The sequence below is a fragment of the Mustela nivalis genome (genome assembly GCF_964662115.1).
Source record: "Mustela nivalis genome assembly, chromosome: 18".
NCBI classification, from domain to species: domain Eukaryota; kingdom Metazoa; phylum Chordata; class Mammalia; order Carnivora; family Mustelidae; genus Mustela; species Mustela nivalis.
The window spans coordinates 52,247,027-52,265,041 of NC_139037.1; the positions used below are offsets into that span (position 1 = coordinate 52,247,027).

At 44.3% G+C, this 18,015-nt stretch overlaps 1 protein-coding gene across 6 annotated transcripts in view; it reads left to right on the forward strand.

Annotated features, from left to right (window-relative positions):
• Nucleotides 1–1,828: 1,828 nt before the first annotated feature.
• The window catches only part of LOC309852747 (uncharacterized protein), a 187,156-nt gene continuing 170,969 nt past the window's right edge, over nt 1,829–18,015 (forward strand). The window contains exons 1-3 of one of the 6 annotated variants that reach the window (XM_082709961.1): nt 1,829–1,846; nt 2,434–2,860; nt 3,604–3,689. The gene's annotated coding sequence lies outside the window, so the exon portion shown is untranslated. Of the gene's footprint in view, nt 1,847–2,137; nt 2,861–3,603; nt 3,824–18,015 lie in introns of those variants that run through there. The other 5 variants (XM_082709968.1, XM_082709967.1, XM_082709964.1 and 2 more) reach the window with 5 other exon arrangements.

The following is an 18,015-nucleotide window of genomic DNA, read 5'->3' on the forward strand; positions in this document are numbered from 1 at the left end:
AAATAAATCACTTTGCATGTGGGTTGTTTTGAGTTGAAGGCAATTATGACCCAGCAGACTCAAGAAATGGTATTTTGCCTCTCCTTTAACTGCCAAAAGAAATTAGATAGGGGACCTTAATCTGGAAGAGAGCTAATACTAGAGTTAATTTTTCTTTTTTCTTTTTTTTTCTTTTTTTTTTTTTTGAGAAAGATTCATCTGCCTGTTGTGGAAAACATTTGCCAACATTTATTTGCTCTTTCCTTTTTCCTGTGAATATACTTCCCCCTTTTTGAAATTCTAAATTCTAAATTCTACCCCCTTCTCCTTAGGTCAGAATGGCATATGAACATCATTTGCTTGTCTTTGAGTCTATAATATTTTTGAGGTTCTTATAATGAAGAAATTAAATTTGTTTTTCTTCTGTGAATAGTCTGTCTAATGTCAGTTTAATTATTACACCAGCCAAAGAATCTAGAAGGAAAGAGTTTTCCTCTTCTACACATTCATCCCAGTCAATAGGACAACTATAGTAAGATCACTTCATATTTTATAGTGAGAAACTAGTTACTCTCATCTAGAATGGCTAACATAGAGACAAAAAGGATAACATCAAATTTTAGTGGAAATGTTGAGCAGTTAGAATTCTCATATATTGCTGATAGGAGTGTTAAAAGTGCATTCACTTTGGGGCACCTGGGTGGCTCAGTGGGTTAAGCCGCTGCCTTCGGCTCAGGTCATGATCTCAGGGTCCTGGGATCGAGTCCCGCATCGGGCTCTCTGCTCAGCAGGGAGCCTGCTTCCTCCTCTCTCTCTCTCTGCCTGCGTCTCTGCCTGCTTGTGATCTCTCTCTGTCAAATAAATAAATAAAATCTTTAAAAAAAAAAGTGCATTCACTTTGGAAAACTGGTGGTTACTCATGAGAGTAAACATTTACCTACTAAAGGGTGATATAGAAAACATGTTCGGGTTCAGAGCCCACAGCCAAGAAAGAATTGAGTCATCTTTGGTGGAAAAAAGGTGGTTTTATTGCTATTTTTATTAATGAGACAGGCCCCTGGGCAGAAAGAGGTGAACTGGGGTCATGAGGAGAGGCAGATTACATACTTTCAAGTGGGGAAGAGGTTAGGGATAATATAAGTCTCTAAGGAATTTTGGAAGAGAGATTTCAAGGATCTTGAGGGGATAAGTAAAGTCATTTATTACTATCTAATAAGACTTTAGTCATGAGACCCTTCAGATGCATATCAGTGGGCCATATGCTTGGAGGATGATTGCCAACATGTATCTTGGGGGGTAGATATAACAGAAATTTCCAAAAAAATTTTTATATGCTAAAGCAGACTTATAGGATCCTAGGGTGGGGTGGGGGATGTTTGGGATAATGTTAAGCTAAGATTGCCTTTTGCTCTTAGCAAAGTATTAACATCAAGGCCGCTGAGCTTCACTCTACCTGTTTTAAGGACTTGTCAATGGACTGTAGGAAGTAAGGATATTTAACATTCTTCTTTCTTTTTCTTCCACATCAAGAGGAGCATTTTGTCACTCCAAAACATGTCTTTTTTGGAAAAAGGATCAATTTACTTTATTTCTTTAAGATTTCATTTATTTATTGGACAGAGAGAAACACAGCAAGAGAGGGAACATAAGCAGGGGCAGTGGGAGAGGGAGAAGCAGGCTCCTCATCCAGCAGGAAGTCAGGTAGGGGCTAGATCCCATGACCTGGGATCATGACCCAGTCCGAAGGCAGACGCTCAACGACTGAGCCACCAGGCGCGCCTAAAAGGATGATCTTAGATTGGTTATTTTAAAGATACGGCAGGTGAAGGTGTCTGGTCACTCCCCAAATGCTTTCCACCGGGATCAGGTGGGTAGTTGCAAAAATGGTATCTGCTGCCCTCCCATTCAGATTCTGTCCCTTGGTTTGGGTGAGAACAGTGTTCTGTTAATTACGGGCTCCAGGGGATCCCAAGTGAGGCCAGGAGTAAGCAAGTGGGCTTCCCATTATTTTATGGCCGAGCGCAGGCGCTGGGTCAAGGTAACAGGGTCCCTGCAGCACACAGTTCCTATGCTGTAGAACGCGTGGGCGTCTGTAGGGAGGGAGGCCCCCTGGAAGTGTTGCTGGGTGGACGGGGTGGGGATGGGAGGAGACCCTGGGGCCCGGATCCAGGCCATCCCAAATATGTTGCTCAAGTGTCCTCCTCTTGTCACAAGAAAGAATTCGGGGCCATGCAGGGCCCAGCAAATGAGGGACACAAACAGGAAAGTTGACCCACACCAAGTACACTCTCAAGATGGGGGAGCAGGAGATCCCCAGGGAGCGCGCGGGGAGCCCAGGGATTCGGGTTTCCCGTGTGAGTGACAGCTGTGGACCAGGGGGAGGACTAGTCAGGACTCGGGGTGGGAATCGGTGGAAAGCGGGGTTTCCGCGCCTTTTCTTCCTTATTTGGTCAGGCGCTTCCGGTCATGGCACCCGCCATCTTGGGCCCGGCTGGTTTGCTCTGGCTTCTGGGGGCCCGCGGCCCGGACGGGCTTGTGACTCGGCTGCCGGGCGGCCGCGGTGCCCGCCGCGCCCTTGCGCAGGTGTCCCGGGAGGACGGGGCTGCCCGCCGGCTCTGAGGCGGGCGCGGACAGAGCCGCTCCGGGCGGGTCTCCGCAGAGCCGCTCATTGTTTCCGCGAGGCTCCCACACAAAGGACCAGGAAGTGCGGCCTTTCCTGCATTTCGCAGTCCCGCCGGCAGGCGAGCGGCGGCGCGGGGAAGCGGCTCCGCGGCGGCTCTGAGGGCACGTCCCCCGACGCAGCTGGGGCTGCGCCTCGACGCTCCTCGGAGAAGGACCTCCAGAGCCCGAGGGGAAGGACGGCGCGATGGCTGAGGCTCAGGTAAGCGTGGCGTTCCCTGTCACCTGTGTCCCCGAAAGTCCCCGCAGGGAGAAGCTGCGGGTGCGGGTCCCACTAGGACGCCGTTCCTGTCCTCCAGGAGTGTGCGGCGGTTTTCGTGACACCTTTTTATAAAGGATTCTGAGGCGGGGGGCACCTGGGTGGCTCCGTGGGTTAAAGCCTCTGCCTTCAGCTCAGGTCATGATCTCAGGGTCCTGGGATCGAGCCCCGTATCGGGCTGTCTGCTCAGCGGGGAGCCTGCTCCCCCCCCCCCACGCCGTCTGCCTCTCTGCCTACTTGTGATCTCTCTCTGTCAAATAAATACATAAAATCTTAAAAAAAAAAAAAAATCCCGAGGGGCACCGGTGGCTCAGACCATAAGGCCTCGGACTCTTGTGCGACCTCGGGGTGGCGTGAGGCTCCCGGGGGGTGTCCGCTTTCCCCCTCTCTCTGCCTCCTCACCCCCACTGCTCCCCTGCCCCCGAGCGCGTGCGCGCACTCTCTCTCCCCCTCTCTCCCTCTCTCCCCGATAAAATACCTAAAACCCTTTTCTTAGAGGACGCGGACATACAGCTCTTTAGGATGCTCGCCCGTGTTCCCTCCCCTCCCGTGACCTGGCTCCCAGTAGCACGGGAACAATGGTCAGTGCGAATCGTGTCGTGCCCCGCTCAGAAATATTCCCTGCGGGACGGTTCGTGTGAAGACTGCTGTCGTGGACGTGGTCGCGTCCTGGGGTGTCATTTCAGGTTAGGTCTCCGCCGGATCCCTGAGCAGCTGCGGGCCCACCAGGGTTAAGAAAAAGTGCAAGTCAGCAGGATGCACCGTGTCCCCGGTAACTCCCAGGTTCCGGAAGACAAACAGCCCTGCTATTTGGAGTGGGACAGAAGGATGCTCTGTGTAGAATACACCAGAAGGGCGCCTGGGTGGCTCAGTCGGTTCAGTGACCGGCGTTTGATTTCGGCTCAGGTAGTGATCTCAGTTCAGGGTCGTGGGACTGAGCCCAGCGCCTGTCGCCCACGCTCAGCGGGGAGTCTGCTTGAGATTCTTGCCCTCTGCCCCTCCCAGCTCGGGCTTTCTCTCTCAAATCTTTAAAAAAAAAAACTAAAAAAAAAAAAAAAAATATATTCTGGACATTGCAGGACGTGGGCGCTACATGTGGCTTGTAATTTGTATAAACCCACTGTTTTCTCATAATTAGATTGGTAATTCTGATTTACTTTTCTGATTTCCTTTTGGGGGCGGTTATGGTATGTCCTTCTCCGCGCTGCGGGCACTGATACCAATTTGCTTCACTGCAGCTGATGCTAACTTCTTCCACTTGGCTTGGTGCCCGCTGCCAGAAACCTCCTGTGTAATGTAAATATGTCTTAGTCATCCGTAAGGGCTGGATGGCTTTACTGAAAGCTGTACAGGAGCCATCGCATTCAAACCGGAAGCCCCCCTCCTCTGAGTTTCTCTTTGCTTGTAGTTTCCATTGGAAAACGAAGGCTCCCTCCTTTGTTGCACTGGAGATGCTGGCTTCTGGGAGTGGTGTTTGTAAATAATTCAGGCCCTTGTCCTGCAGGTTTCTGTTTTACTCCACACCCGTGTCGCAGACATAACTCTCTATTTCAGAAAAGGAAAACCAGAATCACATAATTAACATGTTCAAGTATCTTAAAATTTTAAAACCTAACATAGTGTAAATGATTACTGAAAGAAAATTTTCAGTGAAATACTAGACCCCGAAAGGTTAGAGGTTTTCTTTTTTTCCCCAAATGTTTATTTAAATTCTAGTTAATATACATATAGAATGTAAAGCTGTTTTCTTTATAGCTTTCTGTGTGTTTGTCTTTATAGTGTGATTAAAAGACAGAAGCAGCATCATCTGCACAGGGATATTTATAAGTTTTATGTCATTGAAAATGTTTCTTCAGGTACCATGACAGTTTTATATTCTGTCACTTTTAGTGTGTATATAATTGCTTTTTACATGTGTGGAGGTGTGCATAAAATGTAAAAAAGGTACATCGATTTTGTGGCGATGCCTTCTGGTTTCCATCACTCTTCTCAGATTGCTACAGGCTTGTCTCTGTATACTGTTCTGTCCTTTTAGATCAACTCTAGATCAGACAACCTGGATTAAAAGCTAATCCCTTCCATGTACTGGATGTTTGTCAAAATATTCTCATAAAAAGAAGAAGAATGTGTTCTGTTAGATTATTACTTGTGCATTAATTTATGAAAAATCATTAGAATGCTATTTAGTAACCAGTAAATGCTCAAAAAAGTATTGTTGTGCTGTTCTTGCTAATACAGTAGAACCTGTAATTGTTATAAAATGCCTTCAGTTCTAAGTCCTCCAAAAATCCTGAGTTCTACCTCTGTTATTTATTTATTTATTTTAAAGGTATCCCTTGGCCCATAAGCTACTATCTTCTGTTAGAAATGCAGGCTCCGATCCTACTCCAGAAGTCTGGAACAGAGTCTGCATTTTCACAATATTTACAGTGCAGTGTTGTGAAATTCCAACTCACACTAGAATCTGATAAGTACATTTGCAATCCACCAGTACTTTCCACGTAAGAAATGGACATGACTTAAATCGTTATATAGATTATATGATATAAATGCAGTTCTTGGTAATGTATATGCCTGTGTCGATGCGTTCATTTGACAAGCAATCTTGGGTAAACACATAGTATTTATAATGGTTTGGGGTTCATATGCCATCCTCTTTACCTCAGAGCTAGAGAATGCATGTGAGAACATTAGTGTATTAAAAGTTATCTTATGGGGGCAGCTTGGTGGCCCAGATGGTTAAATATCTGCCTTGGGCTCAGGTCATGATCTCCAGGTCCTGGGATAGAGCCCCACTGCAGGCTCCCAGCTCAGCAGGGACTCTGTTCCTCCCTCACCCTCTGCTTCTCCCCCTGCTTGTGTTGTCTTTGTGTGTGTGTTTGTGTGTGTGTGTGTCTTAAATGAATAAATAAGATCTTTAAAAAAATTATCTTACGGATATAGCAGGAAACACACCTAAGCAAGAACCAGTTCTTTTTAATGTAAGCGAATGAACATGAGTTCACACCTTGGTGAGTCATAGAAGCGCACCAGGTAAAGGTGTGACACAAAGGAAATTTTATTTGCAGCAAACAAGGAGTTCATTGGAAATAATTTCCGAAGCCTTGACTCCCTAAGCAAGGGTGAGTGGGTTCCTTTTACTTAGGGTTAGGATGAATATTTAGAAAGAGGAGCCTTGCAGTTCTTGCGGAGGTGGGCATTAGGTCATGAACATGCCTTAAGAAAACTGGTGTGTACATAGCTTGGGTGTTACATAAATGAGCGGAGGTTTAGTAGTAGCATGAGGTAAACGTAACTGTCGGTCACCCCATGGTCCATGTGCAGGTGTGATTTGGAGGTTAAGCTCACACTGGTCTGGGCCACTAGAGCCTTTGTCAGAGCAGTCCTTTTTGCTTAAGGAAGTTTCCATTATGGGGAGCTGTGCCCATCAAGTCTTTTGCTTGAGTTGAAAGATAAGTGGGAAGAAGAGCTTAAGGAAAATGGGGGACACAGCTCGCTGGGTACAGGCAGGTGGGCAGTAATGCTCCAGTCTTGGGGTGTAGCTGGAACACATCACTCCTCTGGTTTTACTCTCTTCATTCTTGAGGGGCTCAAGGAAAAGGTCCATCTTCCGGAGCTACTTTCCTGCTAGACGTGGGCATATCATAAGGACTGACTGTGGTGCAGAATTTTTCCTCAGCTAATTTTAGATATGCTTGTGGGTCCCCAGGTTTAACCCCAAGCTGCTCATATCTACCATTCGTAATTTTATAGCCTTTGTGTGTTTTGACACAAGTCATGCCAAGCAGTTAAGCATGCAGGGTCCAAATAGCAGTAAGAGCAGTTTGGTTAGTTTCTTTTTTATAATCATACTGACATTTACTAGGGGAATTTATCCCTCAGGGACGGCCCACTGTGTGTATAGCTTTTAGCATCTCTAGGATAATAGTGATAAATAAAATTAAGAAGGTGTTCATTGTGGGGCGGGCGCCTGGGTGGCTTAGTTGGTTAAGTTCCTGGTTCTCGATTTTGGTTCAGGTCATGATCTCAGGGTTGTGGGACCAAGTCCAGAGGCTGGCTCCCACGCTTCCTGGGGATTCTGCTTGAGATTCTTTCCCAGTGCCCCTCCCCCTGCTCACACTCACTCTTCCTCTCTTTCTCTTTCTAAAATAAATAAGTCTTTAAAAAAAAAAAAAAACCCAAACAGATAAAATACACTAGACATCACAGGACATGGATGTTACATACAGCTTATAATTTGTACAAATCCACTGTTTTCTGGGCAGAGATCAAGCTCTGTGCGCTCAGTGCAGTCTGCTCAGATTCTTTTCCTCCTCCCCCACCCTTGTTTGCTCGCTCACTCATAAATAAATGAATAAAATCTTTAAAAAAAAGGTGTTCCTTGTGAAATCAGACCAAATCAGAAGGGTCTGGGACATCTATCTTGCCATGTATTAATAGTAAATTGTGGTATTTACTTCTCAGCAGTCACAGAGAGAGTGATTTAATCTGTTAAAGGGGCCTGGCAGCAAACAGTAAGGCTGAAGAAACGAGAACAGCAGAACCAGTGTCCTACAGATAGAGATTGTTATGGTTTAATTTGAGAGCCCTTACGTACTGAGGCTCTCCTGACCTTCTGAGGCTCAGGTCAGTTAACGGCTCACAGGAATGTTGTTAACTTCTGCTAGTAGCTTCTCCCCTGGGCCTTTGTGTAGAGGCCTGTTTCACTCTGCTGGGGTGGATTCCGTAGGACGCCCTCTAATTTGAAGGAAGAGCATGTGCTTAGTAGTACTGGGTGGGGCCTTATCTGAATAGAGTTGATCCGGGGGTGACCCATTTTTCCCAATTTGGAGGTACATCGGTCCCCAGTTTCATTTGGGTGAAGCTTAGTTTCAGTGGATAGAGGGAGGAATAATTTCCTTACCTGTTGTGTGCATCCTTCACCTGCCAGATTATTTATATGCTTAATGGTCTGAGAAGCCTTTGGGTCTGGAGATGAGAAGGAGAGCATTTTGGAAAGCCCTCCCATTAGTCATCCCAAATGGGCCAAGATTTTAGTTTGCCCTTTGGGGTAGCTCTCCCTCTGGTGAGACCTATTGGTGGTAACTTTAACTAGTGTTCCTGTTTCCTGGCACAACTTCACCAGAGTCTGTTTTAGGGTTCTGCTTGCCCATTCTGTCTTCCGAGAAGACTGAGGCTCCAGGCAGAGTATAACCTCCACTTGATAACTCAGAAATGGTTTTGGATATAAAGGCTGGTCCATTGTCATTCTGGATTGACATTGTCCACTGAAATTGAGGGATTTGCTCACCTTTACTAAAGCTCTTGTTACTTCGTTCTTTCTGTGTCTCAGGGAAAGGCCTTAGTGTCGCCCCCCGCCCCCCCAACCCCGTGAATGTATCTACAAACACCAGGGGCCGTTGGCATTACAGTAAAGTCTGTTCACCAGTCCTTCCCTGGCACTGGCCAAAGACAGGTCTATTTTAGTTAAACCAACAAGCTTAGACTTTAATTTACAAAGATAATCTCAGATACATGGATGTGAAAAAAATTTGGGTTACTTCATATTTTTGTGGATTTTAGAATGCCTTTTTTTTTTTTTTTTAAAGCATTTGTCTTTTAGCCAGCTAAATACAACTCCTACCTGTTCCAAGGGCATGCTTCCAGTGACCCAGGGAGTTGCTGTCTCTTTTTTTTTCAGATTTATAAGGGAAGGAGGAAGTGCTCAAGGACCAAGCAGCCAGGGGGGGCATTTATTTATTTTATTTATTTTTTTAAAGATCTTATTTATTTATTTGACAGACAGAGATCACAAGTAGGTAGAGAGGCAGGCAGAGAGAGAGAAGGGAAAGCAGGCTCCCTGCTGAGCAGAGAGCCCGATGCGGGACTCGATCCCAGCACCCTGAGATCATGACCCAAGCCGAAGGCAGAGGCTCAACCCACTGAGCCACCCAGGCGCCCCCGGGGGGACATTTAAACTGGGAACAACAATCAGACCAGCCAGGCAGGTGGGATGGAGGTTTCAGTCTCACAGACCTTACACTAGTCTCTGTTAGGTCACTCCCATTTTGCTAGGTTAGATCATCCAAAGCCTGTGAAAGGCTGGGTCCTGTGATCTTCTGTCATCAGGGATGTCTAGACTCATGCTGAATGAGTAATTAGTTCCCCCAGAATATTCTGACCTAGTATTATGCTGGCTTGTTCAGACTCTGTGAAGCAACTCTAGTTTACCTCTCAAAGCTGTGCCACAGGGCGCCTGGGTGGCCCAGTGGGTTAAGCCGCTGCCTTCAGCTCAGGTCATGATCTCAGAGTCCTGGGATCGAGTCCCATGTCGGGCTCTCTGCTCAGCGGGGAGCCTGCTTCTCTCTCTCACTGCCTGCCTCTCTGTCTAGTTGTGATCTCTCTGTCAAATAAATAAATAAATAAATCTTAAAAAAAAAAAAAAAAAAAAAAAGCTGTGCCACAGGGGCACCTGGGGGGCTCAGTCATTTGCCTTTGGCCCAGGTCAGGATCCCAGTGTCCTGGGATGGAGCCCCACGTCAGGCTCCCTGCTCAGCAGGAAGCCTGCTTCTCCCTCTTCCATCCCTGCTGCTTGTGTTCCCTCTCTCACTGTATCTCTGTTATAAATAAGTAAAATCTTTAAAAAAAAAAAAAAAAAAAGCTGTGCCACAGGGTGCCTGGGTGACTTTGTTGGTTAAGCGGTTGCTATCAGCTCAGGTCTTGATCCCAGGGTTCTGGGATGGAGTCCAGCTCCCTGCTGAGCGAGGAATCTGCTTCTCCCTCTACCCATCCCCCCTGCTCGTGATACGTGATCTATCTCTCCCACTCTCTAATAAATAAATAAAGTCTTTAAAAAAAAAATGCTGTGCCACAAACCTGGTGTAACTTATCCCAGCAGAAGTCCTTCTGAGTCAGAGTAGTCAGAGTGGATGCTGCATTTCAGGGGACGTCAGAGCACCAGGCTGGCAGTCACAGCCCTGCAGAGTGAGTGCTCCTTTCCTCCCCCAGGGAATCTGCTCCCAGTCCTGTAACTTAAACAGGTTAGCCAGGGTGAGCTTGTGGTGCCCACTGCTTCATCTCTTGGAAGCCAGGGAACCAGAGGCCAGAACCTGGCAAAGACACCTGTCCCATCTGGATCACCCTATTTGTAGCTGAACTAAAGCGAGTTTGCTCCTTGGTGAGTCACAGACAGAAACTACATGGTGGAGTTGTCACACAAAGGAATATTTATTTATAGCAAATAAGGAGATCACAGGGAATAATTTCCAAAGTCACGACTCCTGGAGCAAGAGTGAATGAGTTCCTTTGATTTAGGCTTACGATGATTATTTAGAAAGGGTAGCCTTGTCATCTTACACAGAGGTGGCCAAAAGGTCATGCATCAGACTGAAGGAAACCATTCTACACATACTTTATATGTCATGTAAATGAGCTTTGTGCTTCCCCTTGGGGGAGAATTTACTATGTTAAAGAGGTAAAGGTAACTGTAGGTTACTCTGTGGGTCCGTGCCTGGTGTCTGCACAGATGTGAGCTGGGAGTTAAGCACAGACTGGTCTGGGTGGTCTGGGTACTGGAGCATTTAGTCAGGGCAGTATTCACTGCTTGTGTAGTAGTTTTTGTTGCCATTATGGGAAACTATGTCCCTGGGGTTTTTTGCCTGAATTTAAAACTAGGCTGGAAAAAAACAGCTTAAGGAAAATTTGGGACAAATTCAAGGGGTACAAGCAGGTGACATTAACTGCCTCTTTCATCTTAGGTACATTATGAACTCTGCCGGTGGCCACTTGGTGACTGTGGTATTTACTGCAGGGACAGCTCACATTCAGGGATGTGGCCATAGAATTCTCTCAGGAGAAGTGGGGACGCCTGACCCACACTCAGCGGGAATTGTACAGGGATGTGATGTTAGAGAACTATGGAAACCTTCTTTCCTTGGGTGAGGGTAACTTCCTTCCAGACTTCCCAAACCACCCTCAGGGTTTTCTTCCTTCCCTTGAAGACCATCTCTTGGAGGATTCTTCTTTGCACGACTGGAACTCAGATTGCTGCAGTAAGGGAAGTAAGTAGGGGTTTAGAGATGGAGAGAAAAATCTTCATGATGTTTCCTTTCCAGCTTTAGCTTCCCCTTCCTTAAGAGAACGTAATCATTTCTAGATAGTGGCAGTTTGAAGTTCTAAGGGGCATAAAATGTTACTCTTCACATCTTTAACTCCAGTTTCCACTCCTTATTATTGTAGTTAGTTCTTGGAGGTGGTATCCAAGATCTGAATGGTGGAAATTTCTCCTTCATGTTCTCAGTGGGCTGTTAGACAACAGCTTTTGGGAAGTCATTTTCTAGAATTCTACAATGCATTCTCTTCTCAACTGAGCATGATACTGGATTGAAAGCTAGAATCTCCAGCAATATTTATCCCTTTTTTCTAATAAACAGGTCTTGTTGTATCAAAGCCAGACCTGGTCATCTTTTTGGAACAAAAGAGGGAGCTCTGGGATGTGAAGGGAAAGGAGACAGTAGCCATCCACCCAGGTAGGTGGGAACGAATTAAGCAGATGACAGAGGTGAGGCCCACAGGGCAAGGAGGAAGGTAAACCTTACGTTGTGGTGTGGGTAGCTTTCTTTGAATCTAAATGAGTTTGAGAAGCCTAGGTGTGTTTCTCTTGCTGTCAGAGGGACACCCTCTTCCAGTACTCATCCTTTTCTTAAGTCCTGTGAGGATTCTCCTTCAGCTCTAATGGCCTTCCAACACAGTCACAGCATAGATAACATCCTCTGCTTAGATGGTGAGGGCCTCCATGATCTGAGTCCTTTTTCCTTGCATTTGGAGGCCTGGGGGAATCTGTGCCTATTTCTGAGGAACTCTTGTGTTAAGCCTTTTTTTTTTTTTTTAATTTTTATATCTTTGTTTCACAGAGAGGGAGTGAGGGAGGGGACACAGCAGGGGAAGTGGGAGAGGGAGAAGCGGGCCTCCCGCTGAGCAGAGAGCCCCATGTGGGGCTTGATCCCAGGACCCTGAGACCATGACCTGAGCCAAAGGCAGAGGTTTAACCCACTGAGCCACCCAGGCGCCCCTGCTTTCTGTACTTTTAACAGGAGATTGACTTGATTTTTGAGATAGGAAGTTCTGCTGTGACAAAGGCATGTGCTTTATGAGGAATGAATTATATAATTTGTAAAAGTGCCATATTAAAAAAAAAGTTTTGCTCATACATGTAATTTATTTCAGGGTAAATTAATGCTCAGGTGTTTCTTCTACTTTTCTGAGAATGTATTTGAATTTAATCTCAAATATTTATTTTATGTAAGGAAATTGTGAGCATTTTTTACAATTTCTTTGTTTCTTTATTTAGACACGAAGGGCTTTTGTTTGTTTGCTTGGTTCTAAAGAATGGGTCACAGATTTACATTCTTTGTAAGAGTAGGAGGAAAATAATAATAACATAATACATTCCTTTAATGTCTTTTAAATGCTTTTTTATAACATTTTCCATTAGAGGTTTTCATGATTGATCATAATGAATTTCCTTCACAGTTTGACTGCCCTATAACATATGGCAATGATTCAGAATGCTTGTTTTTCATACTTGTACAGTCACAGTTTAAAATTATAGTAAAAGAGAAAAATTCTTTTTTCTTAGAATTTTAAAAAATGATTTTATTTATTTATTTGAGTGAGAGAGAGCACAAGCAGTGTGGGGAGAGAGAGAGGGAGAAGCTGTCCTCCCACTGAGCAGAGAGCCTGATGCGGGGCTCGATCCTGGGACTCTAGGATCATGTCCTGAGCTGAAGGCAGACACTCAACTGGCAAGCCACCCAGGCACCCCGAAGAATTCTTTTTTAATAGTACATGTTTTCATTTGTTTTTTGTTTTGTTTTTATGTCTTTTTTTTTTTTTTTTTTTTTTTTTGAGAGAGAGAGATAGGATAGGTAAGGGGCAGAGGGAGAGTGAGAATCTCAAGCAGACTCCCTGCTGAGTGCAAAGCCCAATGTGGGCTCTCTCCCAGGACCCCGAGATCATGACCCAAGCTGAAATCAAGAGTCAGACACTTAGGGGACTGAGCCACCCATGTGGTCCAATAATACGTGTATTTTTGTGTAACAATTTTGGGTTATATTTTGTCTTACTCTGGTTTTACAATCCCATAATAATGTATTTTCTTTTGTATGGGACTTTTTTATGGGATACACATTAGTTAGTTGTGTTTTGCTTTTTATCTATGCGTTATGTTTTCAGGATGACAGTTTTCATTTCAGTATATTTTAAGACAATGTGGGCGTAACTCATGGATCAGCTGTATGTCCATTGCCAAGAAAATTGTGTACCTGTTTCTCTGTCTAAATATTACCCATACATACTTTGCTGTGACTCCCTTATTCTTTCCAAGGTCAGTGGTCAGTGGGTGTTTTATCATATCTGGGTGAGTTGTCCTAGTAAGAGAATTAATTTCATCAGCTATTTATTGATGAAATGATATTCTCTTTGCATGATAGAAACACTTTTTTGAATTGAAGGGAACTTTTTTTTTTTAAGATTCTGTTTGTTAGAGAGAGAGAGCACATGCAGGGGGGCGTCAGAGGAAAGGAAGAAGCAGGCTCCCCACAGCAGGCTCCCCAGCCTGACAAGGAGCAGGGATCCTGACTCAGGGTTCGATTCCAGAATGTGGGATCATGACCTGAGCTGAAGGCAGACGCTTAACCAACCCGAGCCATCCAGGCGCCCCAGAAAGAATCAGACATCTTGGGACACCTGGGTGGCTCGGTTGAAGCATCTGCCTTCAACTCAGGTCATGATTGCAGTCCTGGGACTGAGTCCCACATTGGGCTCCCTACTCAGTGGGGAGCCTGCTTCTCCCTCTGCCTGCCACTTCTCCTGCTTGTACTTTCTCACTCTCTCTCAAATAAATAAATAAAAATCTTTAAAAAAAAAAAAAGGATGTCTCTGATTCTTTCTTCTGCTTGATCAAGTCTGTTGCTGATTCTTCAGTTTATTTTTAAATTCAGTAATTGTATTGTTTCGCTCCCAGTTTCTGTCTGATGGTCTTTTATACTTTCTACCTCTTTGGATCTTTATTTTGATCATTATAGTTTTCCTGATGTCATTTACTTTCCTGTCGTTTTCCTCTTCTTCCTCCATGAGTATCTTTGTGATAGTTACTTGAATTCTTCATAGGCATTTAATAGTTATTTAGGGCCAGTCTGGGGTCTTTATTTGGTTTCTTTGATTGGGACATATTTTTCTGCATTCATTTGTTTGTATGCCTTGTGATCCTTTGTTGAGATTTGGGAATTAAAACAAACAGAAGAAACAGCCTCTGGTCCCAGGCTTTATGTACTTTGTGCAGGAGAACACTAATAGCAGTCAGCTGTGCTACTAATTCTGGGGCTTGTCAGACATGTTCTGGGCATATGTAATGTCAGAGTCTTTGTAATTTTCCAGTTAGAAGAGTGTTTTTTTCTTCTTTGGAGCCCGTGATGCCTTCCTCTCCCTGCTGTTTGCTTCAGCTCTGCAGTTTCTCTGCTGTTTGAGCAAGCACTCGGGTTTTCTCCGAGCGGCCACCACAGGGCATCCAGAGGCTGCTTCTGTCCCGTCCCCTCTGGTCCCCTCCGTGTCCTGCACGAGAGGAAGAGGTCTGTCGGGCAGCTGCCAAAGCCAGATCATTAAACACAGAGGTCACTTCTGTCTTTCTCCCGCAGGAGAGGTGAGGGTTTTCTCACAGTCTCGTTATGGAATGCTAGGCCACGTGAGCAACTCGTGTAGGCAAGTGGAACAAACTCCTTGTCTCTTCAGTGTGACTCTCCTTCACACTGTGTCTGCCTGCGCTGCTGTGATCGAACTGGCTTCTGGAGCACTGAAAAAGGTAGTTTGGTCCATTTTTTCTCCATGGAGGAAACAAAGTCCTGGCGGCTTCCTGTTCCTCCATTATGCTGATGTCCTATGATGGGTATTCATTTTGTATATTAGCATTTAATGCATAATGCACTTTTTTTAATTAAAAGATTTTATTTATTTATTTATTTAACAGAGCGATCACAAGTAGGCAGAGAGGCAGGCAGAAAGAGGGGAAAGCAGGCTCCCTGCTGAGCAGAGAGCCTGATGCAGGGATGGATCCCAGGACACTGAGATCAATGCAGGGATGGATCCCAGGACGCTGAGATCGTGACCTGAGCTGAAGGCAGAGGCTTCACCCACTGAGCCACCCAGGTGCCCCAGCATTTTAATGCATATTCATTTAAGTGTAGTAAGTGGGATAATTATTTGCTTTCTTTCAGGTATGTCTTCTGACACCCTAGGCTTATAGGCAAAGACAAAGAGTATTCTTTCCATAGAGTGGTATGGAAAAATATGAAAGCTGTGGCCCTGAGTATTTATACTTAATGAATGACTAGGAATGGGACGGGGGAGGGAGGAGGGTAGAAAGGGGCAGGAAGGATTTCATGATGGATATAACCAAACTGGGACAGTCACTGTCATGAAATTTGAGTGCCAGAGGAGACTGAGGATGCGAAACATCTCTAGGAAAGCCCCACTTTAAGGCAGTGTGTCTCTTTTTTCTTTTGACCAAATTTGAGTATTTTTGAATGGTAAATATCATTAAATTTGCTCTTAAATTATTTCATGCCTTTATTGCTAGTGTGTCTATAAAATCATTTGTTTGTTGCTGTCTCGCAGAGATGCGGGGCACCCGTAGAGAAGGGAATCCATTTGTACCTATTTTTCCATGGAAAGTTAAGGACACTGTGATGTGCAGTGTGTGAAGAAAATCTAAATGGAGATGCTGTTTGTGGTTGACCTAGAACACTGGTGTAAGTCATGTTAAAGATTATTCTGTATGATATTCATACTGCCATTTTGGTTGTTGGATTGGTTATCTGCATTAAAAATATGTTTTTCTTCACTTTAATCCTCATGTTCTAGGAATATTCCAGTGGGATATATTCACCCAAAGTTTGATGGTACTGGGAATTTGGTTTATTTATTTATGTATTTATTTATCTGTTTGTTTATCTATTCTAGTGGATATAGTGGGGTTAGGTTCTATCCATTTTTTATGCTTTTCCTTATGCCCCGTCTATTACTTCTTTCTTGACTTTTCCTGTGTGCATTTTAAGAAAATAATTCTACATTTTATCTGTTACTTGGAATGTTCTGTTTTCAGTGTTTCGTGATTTAAGCTAAAAATTAGCATACTTAAAAACTAGTCACAGTGTGAAGTTACAAGTTACTTCCTATCTTTTTTTTTTTTTTAAGATTTTTGTTTGTTTATTTGACAGACAGAGATCACAAGTAGGCAGAGAGGCAGACAGACAGAGGGGGAAGCAGGCTCCCTGCTGAGCAGAGAGCCCAATGTGGGTCTGGATCCCAGGACCCTGGGATCATGACATGAGCTGAAGGCAGAGGCTTTAACCCACAGAGCCAACCAGGCACCCTATTACTTCTACCTTTAATTTCTGTATCGTCTATGTAAGTATATTGTGATACTAATCTATTCACTTCCAGTTGTTTTTTGTAATGATGAGTATGTTTTTAAAAAAAATAAAGGCACTTGTACAAATCATAAGTAAACAGCTGAGTGGAAAATTGCAACCTGATTACATCTCCCAAAACCACTGAGATCAAGAAAGAGAATATTGTTGGTCCTGTAATACTTTTCTTTAGGAACTTTGCCCAAAGCTCAGCACTCTTAATGTATAAAACAGTAGGTTACTGTCTTCTTTTTTATACTTTATATAAATGTACTCAGGCAATGGGAATTCTTATGTTTGGCTTTTTTTTTTATCCTTTCCATATGTTGTTTGTGAATTACTGTATGTTATTGTGTATCATCAGAATGGATGGATCCACTTCCATTGTGTGACTATCAAACAATTGATGGCATCATTTTACTGTTGATGGGCATGTGGGTGGATTTCAGTGTAGACTATCATGAGTATACTAGTATATAAAATCTAGAACTTGTCTTTTTTTTTTTTTTTAAAGATTTTATTTATTTATTTGACAGACAGAGATCACAAGCAGGCAGAGAGGCAGGCAGAGAGAGAGAGGGAAGCAGGCTTCCCGCGGAGCAGGGAGCCCGATGCGGGGCTCGATCCCAGGACCCTGAGATCACGACCCGAGCCGAAGGCAGCAGTCCAAACCACTGAGCCACCCAGGTGCCCCTAGAACTTGTCTTTTAGGGGATTTGCATTATATGTTGGGAGGGAGTTAGTAGCAATTGTAAAATCTCCCCTTTGACAAAATTTTTCTTGGAAAAACATTATAGATCAACATTGTTTCTTTCTAGCTGGAGTTTAACTGTTCTGCTCTGAGTCTTAGGTAAGAAGTTTGATTACTGTTTTATGAACCAGTCTTAGTCTTCAGAATAGGTTAGTTCAGTTGAAATAGTTGTCCCATTTCAGGATGCTGTCGTGCAGGTGGGTTCTTCTTCTTTTTTTTGTTTTTTAAGATTTTATTTATTTGAGAGAGAGAGTGTATGAACAATGGGGAAGGACAGAGGGAAAGGGAGAAGCAGGCTCCCCACTGAGCAGGTAGCCCTGTGTGGGGCTCCGGGGATCGTGCTCCTGCCAAACTGACTGAGCCACCCAGGTGCCCCATGCGGGTGGATTCTTAGAGATAGGCCTGTATGTTGCAAGCAATCAGGTAATTATTAAGAGGCATTTCTATGGAAACAAAAGAAAAACACAGGTTAATGGTTGGAGCAAATTACAAACCCAATATCTGGGTCCCAGGTGCTGTTAGTAAGAGGATTTGTTATTTTATTTATTTATTTATTTATTTATTTATTTATTTGACAGAGAGAGAGAGAGAGAGAGATCACAAGTAGGCAGAGAGGTAGGCAGAGAGGGGGGAAGCAGGCTTCTTGCTGAGTGCGACATGGGGCTCCATCCCAGGACCCTGGGATCATGATCAAGGGCAGAGGCCTAACAGTGTCTTTCTAACAGGCTGAAAAGCCAAATGTTTATTTTATACTCATGTACTTTTAAAACTCTTTAAGCCCAATCTTAGGCCAGAGAACACATAAACTTTTTTCCAAAAAAAAAAAAAAAAAAACCACAGGCAGGGGGAATGGCAGGCATAAGCAGGAGATTGCAGGACCCTGGGATCATGACCTGAGCCAAAGG